This window comes from Humulus lupulus, chromosome X, assembly GCF_963169125.1.
Source record: "Humulus lupulus chromosome X, drHumLupu1.1, whole genome shotgun sequence".
Classification (NCBI taxonomy): Eukaryota; Viridiplantae; Streptophyta; class Magnoliopsida; order Rosales; family Cannabaceae; genus Humulus; species Humulus lupulus.
This window is the reverse complement of record NC_084802.1, coordinates 201,687,984-201,697,680: the sequence shown is the minus strand read 5'-3', so window position 1 is coordinate 201,697,680 and position 9,697 is coordinate 201,687,984.

The following is a 9,697-nucleotide window of genomic DNA, read 5'->3' as shown; positions in this document are numbered from 1 at the left end:
AGCCATCTCATCATCCGAACTTTCCTTCTTTTCTTTAGAAGATTTCAAAGCAATAGATTTTTCTTTGATTTCCTCTGTCTTACCTTTTTGTCTAATTTGTTGGTTTATTTCAAAAGTTCGAAGTGAACCCATCAATTTTCTACTTTTATTTTGTCCAGATCTTTTGCGTCTTCAATTGCAGTTAGCTTTGTTTGAAACCTGTCAGGGTGAACTCTAACAATTTTTTGAACCAAAACATTCTCTTCAAGTTTTTCACCAAGAGAAAAATATTCGTTAGCAATATGTGACAATTTTTCATAAAATTCAGTGAGGGTTTCATTTTCATTCATTTTCAAATTTTCAAATTTTGTTGTGAGCATAACAAGCCTAGAACGCTTGACATTAGCAGTTCCTTCAAATTGAGTTTGAAGAATTTGCCAAGCATCTTTGGCCGAAACACATGAGGAAATAAATTTAATGTAACCTTCACCAACACCATTAAAAATAGCATGTAATGCTTTATTATTGTAACTGGACAGTTTATCTTCAGCATCAGTCCAGTTAAGTTCAGATTTTACCTTAGTTACATCATCACTTTCTGCTGGAGGAGTCCAACCACTTAAAACAGCTCTCCAAGCCTTTTCATATTGAGATTTGTTGAAGGCTCTCATTCTAACTTTCCAATATGGATAGTTTGAATCGTTGAGTAAAGGGGGGCGAGTTATGGAGCCTCCTTCTTTGAAAAAAGACATTGCAAGAACAAGAACAACAAACGGAATAAACCAAGATCACACTCAGAAATGAGTGACCCACTCTGATACCAATTGAAATTCTATTTTTAGTAATTACCAAATTAATTAAACCATGTGAATTAATTAAAGTGCGGAATGGTAATTAACTGTTTACACAGATTCTAGTTCTGTCGGAACAGAATCCGAACTTGTCTCGACAGAAACTAAACACAATAAAAAGACAGTGCAAAACAATAAAGAACACAACGAATTTTTACAAGGTTCAGAAACCCTTTCGGATAACCTAATCCTTGGGGCCACGCCCAGAGAATAAAACCAATGAATAAAGAATCACAAGTACAAAATATTGACTTAAACAAATCAAGACTCCCTCTTGAAATTTGCCGCAACTTTGTTGTACTTCTCTTCACTAATCTGATTTTGATTGAAACGCTCCACCACTTGAACTCCCTTCAATGGCCAGCGAGTGCTTGCATCCTCCCGACGCAAGGCTTGAAAAAATCTTCTCCCGAAGACTATAAACGCTGTGTTCAAATAACAATGTGTATTCACTCATGAACATGGTATAAAATCACCACTAAAAGCTAAACACACATATTTCTACAAGATCACGTGAATACTTATGATCTTGAATACAAAGAGGAACTCTCACAAATATTACAATAATGCTCACGAATAATGCACTAAGGAGTTCACTTTTCTCACTGCCTTTAGAGCCCTATTTATAGAGTCTTTTTTTGTGCTCATAAAGGCTGAGAAAGAATTCTTCTAATAAAGGCAAGAATAAATGAAGATATTCTTGATTGATGAAGAGCTGCCTTTTTTAGAAGATGTTGATCCGACAGATACGATTTTGGTGGGGACAGCTCAGACCTGTGTCGGATAAAAAACAAGCTCAAAAAGGAAACAACAATTAATAACATTAAGGAACAAGTTTCATGTTTGTAATTCTTGAGCTGCACGAAAATATATAAGCAAATAAACCAGAAACAACTTTGGGTAAATACCGAATATTTGCAATATAAATCTTCCCTTTATAAACAAATTGGGACAATATAAGCTAAATAAGGAAGCTCATAATTATCCAAAATTCACAAAATGGGAAAGTGAATTTCCGAAAATTATAATAAAGGGAAACAACCAATTTATCTTTTAAGAAAAAGATATTTCTATAAAAATGTCGATTATAGGATTTACAACTTATACTAATAGTATATAGGATTAGTCATGCTCTTTCTATGTGCTTCTAATTAGTAAAAGTAATATTGATACATAATTTTATGTCTAATCTTCTATTGCATTATTGCCCTTGGGTATTTTGTCATTTTTAGATTTTTCATAAGATTAACATTGTGCTTTTAAGGAAAGAACTTTATAACTCAAATGGACTTTTGTTAGACAAGAATATGGAATTTAATGTTAGATTTTCCAAGTAAATGTTGGGATGTGAACTATTTACTTGTGTATTTTTGTAAATCAAGTAACCAGGTAACTAAGCAAGCATATGGATGATTCTTGAAACCTTTCCATTTCTCAAACTCTTGATTACATCTTACCTTTATTTCACCTATCTCATTTTATCATTTCATCAAAAAAACAACATCAAAATCTAAAATCTCTTTTCATTTCCATCTTTTTATTTATTTATTGTTACTAATTTTTGTGTTATTTTCTACTAATCTTTTGAGTTTAGGTTACCTCCTTGTGGATCGACCTCCCGATTATACTACAACCACCGTTTAGTGGTTGTCACGATTTGGGCGTTAAACAAATTTTGGCTATGGTGGCATACCGCTTCAACTAGAGGTTGGACATAGTAGCCCCTGCCTGATCTAGCAAGTCCGCAGCAAATGGAGTCGTGTCTTGCCCCAGTTTAGGACGAAATCCAGTCTCAGCCACAAGTCAGTCCACGATCGGCTGGGGAGCGCTGAAGGCTGTCGGGCGCTCAAAGAACTCAACCTTGCGACAGATCGTCAAGGCTCGGTATATCTTCTCCCTCTTCTCCCGACCGTTCTCCCACGTTCGGGACACCATTTTGGACCGCTCCTCCCTCAAGATCGCCTCTCCCTCTTTGGGAAAAGCCGGATGGATGTGAAGCACGGGCGCTTCCGGAAGTTCCTAGGCGGCGAGTTGACTCTCCCCGGAGGACTCCTCTGCCAGGCGGGCGTCTTTGGTTTGGGCCCTTTTCGCCCCCTTCGTGGACTCACCTGCAGCCAGGTCTGCGGCACTCTTCTTAGACCCTCGACTAGTCAGGGGGTCCTCATCTAGGTCAATCACCAGAGGCCGTGCGGGAAGAGGCGACATGATTTCGGCAGGGACTGTCGAAGCGGGATGTGTGAGTGAGGCCTCCCCGACCGGGTTCGGCTTCAACACTGAACCCTCAAGTACCGCGTCCAACGCCTTCACGTTGGACACCCCCTTGGCAGCCTTCTTAGCTGAAGCTCTGGCCTTGGCAGCCTGGGCCTCAAGGACCTGCTTCACCTTCTCCACTGGGTTCGACATGTCGGAGCCTTCTAAAATGGATAAACAGAAAGGGAATTAGCAAAATAAACAAGTCAGGATAAGTGAGTAAAAGGAAAAACAAAGCTAAAAGCACTCTGGGACGAACCCCTGCTTAGAACTCGGATCTAACTTAATTCTGCTAAGGCGAAGGAATGGACTCGGTCTCCCATGTCATCTGGGTCCAGGAAGTTCCCATATTGAAGGAACCCGAACGAGTACATGAGAGTTTCCTGATCTACAGTGATGGGAGACGAAGGTCTCGTCTCTCCATCACCACCGAACAAGAGGCCTCGATAAACTAGTCTATCCCTAACTAAGTCCCTAACTCGGGGAGCATAAGTCAAAAGCAAAGGTGAATTACCTCGCCCTGATACACTAGCACCGGGGGTCCCCATGTTCAGTTGGGCCTCGTCGACAAGGGCTTCCAGCTCCTCGGAGGTGGCACTCTCCCTTTGTTGAGCCTAGTCCCTCTTCCTTTTTGCCTCATCCGCCAGAGCCGCGACTTGCACAACCCTGATGTGCTCGAGGGCTAGCTCCTCCCTCAAGGCCAGATCTTTCTCGCATTGTATCCCGCGGAGACTAGGGGCCCTGATCGTCTGGTTGGCTGCTAACATCCCGACCACTCGAAGGTTCTCGGTGTTAACATAGCCCCCTACGTCCAGGTCCTCCACGCTCAGCGTGGAGTAGAACTTCTTCTGATCCATGATAAACTGGGTGAGGGGAGTCTGGGCATAAGGTCCTGTCACCCAGGGCAGTAAGTTGAAAACGAGAAATAAAAAATGAAACCAAGTTAGACTGTGAAACGGGAAGCTACTTACCCACTCACTGGAAGTCCAACGTCAAAGTGGGGTTCTTATCCAAAAGAAACCTGGACGTCATGAACCAATAGTGTCTGACATCCGGGGGGTGCTTCCATGAGCTGGTGGGGGTCGTGTAGTTGCCACAGGGCTTCAGTTTGTAGAAGTCCTCCAAGCTCTTGTCCTTAGCATTGAGTTGCGGCTCCAACTTGTAGAAGTACAGCACCTCTACAGGAGTCGGGTCCGGGATTCGCCTCGCTATGCAAAAGATGCGCCATCCCGCAAACATTCGGTATGCTTGACGCAAGAGCTGGAACGACACAATTCCCACGAACTTGAGGAAAAATTACTACATAATATTAAATAAAAATTTAAGTCAATCACACTTAAGGATGATCAATAAATAACAAAGAATAAATATGATTTTTCCCCTGAACTATTACGTACCACTACTAGATTGTACCCCCAAATTTTTTTCCTTGTTAAAAATTCTTCCAAAACTATGCACGTTAATGAAATTTAAGACTTCAGTTAGTTTTCGTTATGGAAAACAGAAGGCTCATTTGACATTTTTAAATATTGACGTGACATGTGTACGTAATTCTAATTAAAAATAAAATATGAAGTGATTTTTCAATATTATGAAGATCACAATGTCATTTTAAAATGTATATTAATTGAAAATGTATAAAAATTCAAATTTCGGTGAGTGTTAATATTTTTGAATTTTTTAAATCATCTCCAAATTTAAAATTAATCATGAATGAATAAATGATTTTAGTATGAGTTTGGATATTTAATTGATAACAACTCAAGCATAAAAGAATAAATAAACTATACATATTTTTACAAAAATATAAAAAAAAATAGAAAAACAAATAAGTTAATAATTTATCAACAATAAATTATTTAAAGAAAAATCATAAGTTGGTAATCACCTTATTTACAATCTGAAGCAACTTGGAATACGTCAATCTTTATGTACGCTTATGAAATAAAACTTCTGATTTAATATTTTTGAATAAAAAATTAAACACCATTATGGAATGGATTTCTAATTAAAAAAAAGGACTTAAGTTTTTTAATAAGCATAAATAATGCTTTATTAAAGTTAAACATACATTCTTCCATATCAAAAATAATAAATACACATATAAACCCAATTAATTTTAGATTTATTATGTTTTACAAGAAAAATAAAAAGGAAATCATAAAAAGAAAAATTACCTCAAAAGTATAATACTTGTAGCTTTTAGATTTGGAAACAAGTGTTGTGAAGTGGTTTTAGGAAAACCAATAGTGGGAGATTAAGAAGTAGAGATTTGTATAACCTATCTATTCATATATTTATAATTAATCTTAGCAATTAATTTGTTTGCATTATAGTTTAACCAAAATGAATGAAGAGTAAGCTTAATTCAAAATTAAGTTTAAAACAAATGGAAGTTAGTTTTAAATATTTTTATTTTAATTTAAAATTTGAATCAGGTACCATATGACTTATTTTTGTGTAAAAAAATATAATAATATATGATATGAAAGATAATAAAGTTTGTTTAAAATAATCATTGATAACGTAAGTCAAATTTTTAAACCCAACTAATTTTAAATACATATATTCCAATGATATATTATATTATATTTAATATATATATATATATATATGAAAACGAATTAATATACATATTTATAAATAATATCTAACGTATTTTTTTTTTGTAAAATATAACGAAATCTCAAAACTTTTAAATAAAAATATATATAGAAAAAAAAGTTCGTAATTGAAAAACGACGGTTATCTTTTTTAAGCTCACGAATATTTTAAACCAAAAAATCTGATCATTGCACAATTTTCCTTATTTTCCCACTCAACTCAAATCTACAGAAACTAAAGACAAAAAGATTACAAAAAATATGTGGTAAGACTATATGAACATTCAACAACCTATATTTCTCTATATTTGAATAGATTTTTTTACCTTTCTATGTTTATCTTTTGTTTGGTATTGAAATGTGCAAACTACAGAAATGGAAGCTGAAGCAGAGATGGTCTTAGTAGAAGAACAATCATAATTGACAATAATTCACACATTTGAAAACGATCTCAATATTTAAGGCGATCCTTTCTTTCTTTTTTTGTTGCATTATTCATTTGAAATCTCTCATTAAGAAAGAACAAGAAGCCATTTGCTTTTTCAGCAAGCCTAAGGATAAATAAAAAAAGAACAAACCAGCTTGTAAAAAATGAGAAGCTATTTCAGTATCAAAATCATATATATTTATATATATATATAAAAATGATTGGATTCCAAAAGTATGTTATATACATGTGTGTACAGATGTGGTTTTTTTTCTCTACTTATTCTTTTTCTACAAAGATTAAGCAACTTTTTATTCCTTGTAATGGTGTTTGAAATGGCTAAGATGAGCATCTATAGAAAGTGGCTGACCTTTCTGAATTTTCTTACCCCAAATTACTTTTTCTGATATAATAATTCAAATAATTCTAGGCAAATTTTGAGTTTTAGGTCAATTAACTAATAGAACATGTTTTTAATTTATTCTTTAATTATTTTTCTTGTTAAAAAACAGAAGTCATTTCTTCTTCAATTTTCAAGCTCTCTAATTAGTTTTGCTCTTGTCACTTGTAAATGTTAAACGTTAACAAGAAATTTCAAGGGTTAAGGTTTAATTTTCTTTGAATTTTCATAATGTTTTGAAGTTTAGTTTTGGGATTTTGTGTTTTAAATATTCTTGTTGAATTGTGGCTTTAAATAGTACACTTAACCAAAGTTTACAGGTTCATATAGTATATCGATAGAAAACAAAGAGAAAAAGTGAGATGTAAGACATTATGACTAGAAAGAATAATAATAAGTAAAGCAACCACTTAATTTAATTCATTGTGATTTAAACGTTTTTAAAGCATGTTCTCATTCATTGTTATTAATACAAAAAAATAGTGAGTAAATTCTATAATATTTGAGATTTTAGTTGTTACTTTAACATTAAATATAACCGTTCTACTTTGTTTTTGGAAACGTTTGTATGTATAGATCCATACATATATGCAATGTAGATTGGCCACACAAGACGAAGATAGCGCAGGACCATTTGTAGATTTGTTGACAAATAATACTAGTAAAAAGAAAACTCGAGGTCCTACACAAATGCGTGATATTTGAGGTAATCGTGATGGTAAAAAGATACAAATTACATCTATCGATTTTGGGCAGCCACATGATGAAAATGCAAACAAACTTACATGCTTTATTGGGACATTAGTACGAGATGGAAAAAATGCTCCAATTAATAACTACAAGAATCGGCATAAGGTACCTGATAAATACAAAGATGGAATGTGGAAAATCATAAAGGTAAAATTATTATTTTTTCTTTCATTTAATTTAGTATTTTAGATTAATAGTTAAAGTAATTTAAATATATATTTATAATATTAATTCTAGTTAGTATATTTAAAATTGATAATAGTCAATATTTTTATTCTTTTAGGAAAAATTTGACATTCCTCCTCTTGTGAAGAATTGGCTATGAGGACTTGTGGCAAGCAACTTAGAAATTTGAAATCTTACCTTAAGACTACTTATTATTCAAAACACTTATCTTTTGAGGAACAAAAAAATATAAGGACAAAAAACTATATGATGGTCAATGGGAGAAATTAATAAAATATTGGGCAATAGAAGATTCAAAGGTACTTTTTGTTTTAAAATTTAATTAACTTCATTGTTTTATGTCATTTTTCACGAATTTCATATTTATTAAGTGTATAGCTTTTGATGTTCTTTTAGAGTAAGTGTGCTAAAAACAAGACTAGTCGTGGAAAAAAAAATACAACCATACAATTGGCACAAAGAGTTTTGCACAAATTAGAGCATTGTAGGTGAAACTTGAAAATTAATTTTAACAAATAACTTGAAAATTATTTCATAATTATGCCTTCTTTGGTTAATTTTTAATTACAATAATATGTTCATTTGTAGAAGGAGGATGGTGGAAGTACACCCACACGTGCATCTATGTTTAAAATTTGCTACACAAAGAAGGATAAGAGTGTTGTTGATGAAAATACAAAAGAAGCAATGGTATGATTGAATACTTCTTAATTATTGTGTTATCTTGAGCATGTTGTTTTATTACTTCTTAACTTATATTAATTAATGATAGTTACAATTACAAGAGAAAGAAGAATTGAATGAAGATGCTTCAAAATAAAAGAGTATGAATGACACTTTTTTTGAAGTTATGGGTAAAGAAAAACATGGATTAGTTCGCATGTATGTATTTAGTGTTTGTCCATCTGATGTGTGGGAAAACAAATCCACTTGGAGGCGAAATCAAAAGGAGTATGTAGATGCCCTGAAATCTAAAATAAATGAGTTAACATCTCAAGTCCAAACTCTTTCGAGCAAACAAAACAATGTCAATGACATATCTATTGTACAGGTTGAGGTTAGACTTTTTATTTTTCTTTAAATTTGATTATTATTATTCAATACTTTGTAGTAATTAAAACTGAATATGTTTATGTGCAGGCTCCGAATCATAATGACAATGCCACGTCTTCACAACCGGTTAAGTTTTTAATTTGTTTAAATGATTTCTAAGATTACTAACAATAAACTAATTTATTTTATTGATATACTATTATAAATGTAGGCCAAAAGTGCTTGTCTGTCACGTAACAAAGAACCACAACATCGACTATTGTTTTCATCTTCATCATATGATACTCCTGTTGCTGAAGTAAATAGTACCCCCATATTACTTAACTATTTAAACATATCTTTTACTATTGAATCCATTTGTGTATATATCATTATGTCATAATTTATATTGTGCAGGTTAGAGAAGTGGTTAATCTTAAGAGTGTCACTAATGATCCTCAAACAATTGCTATCGGTCTAGTTAGTAGTAAGGATCCATCAAAAGAAGTTGGAGGGAAAGAGCTCAGAGATTTCTTTTTTGAAGTTATTGTTCAAGTTCCTATCCAACCTAACGAGGAATTAATTAGAGCATATGGATGTTTTAAGACAATTGGTGAAGTTGTTGGAGCACCTATTGCATGGCCGACGACATTTGTGGTAAGTTGAATACAATTTTAAAGCAATTCTCTTGCATTAAATATCATTATATATGTGTACAAATAAATATATGTTTGTTATTTGTTTTGCTAAAAAAATATGCAGATTTAACGAGAATCAGATACACAACCCCATGACTCAATGATGTGATTTAATTGTCTTAGAAAAATAGGCTCGTGTAAATATTTCATTTTCATTGATGATGTATGGATAGTTTGAATATAATTTCCATTGTTGTTGTTGTATGGATAGTTGGTTGTAAAAAAAATTGTTATGTTACTTATATTTTAATATTATTGTAATATTTATGTGTCAAACTTTTTTTTATTATTAGAATGTATATTGAAATATTAAGTTAAATTTATACTAAAATATTTGAAATCAATTATAATTTAATATATAGAAAACATTGAATGAGATGCCTAATATTATTTTAATTGAAACAAATTCTACATTATAAAATATTTTTTAATAGCATTTTAAAAAAATGTCACTGATATATTTTTGAAATGTCACTAAAAGAATTTTTTGAATATAAAAATAAATAAATAATTTAGTGACA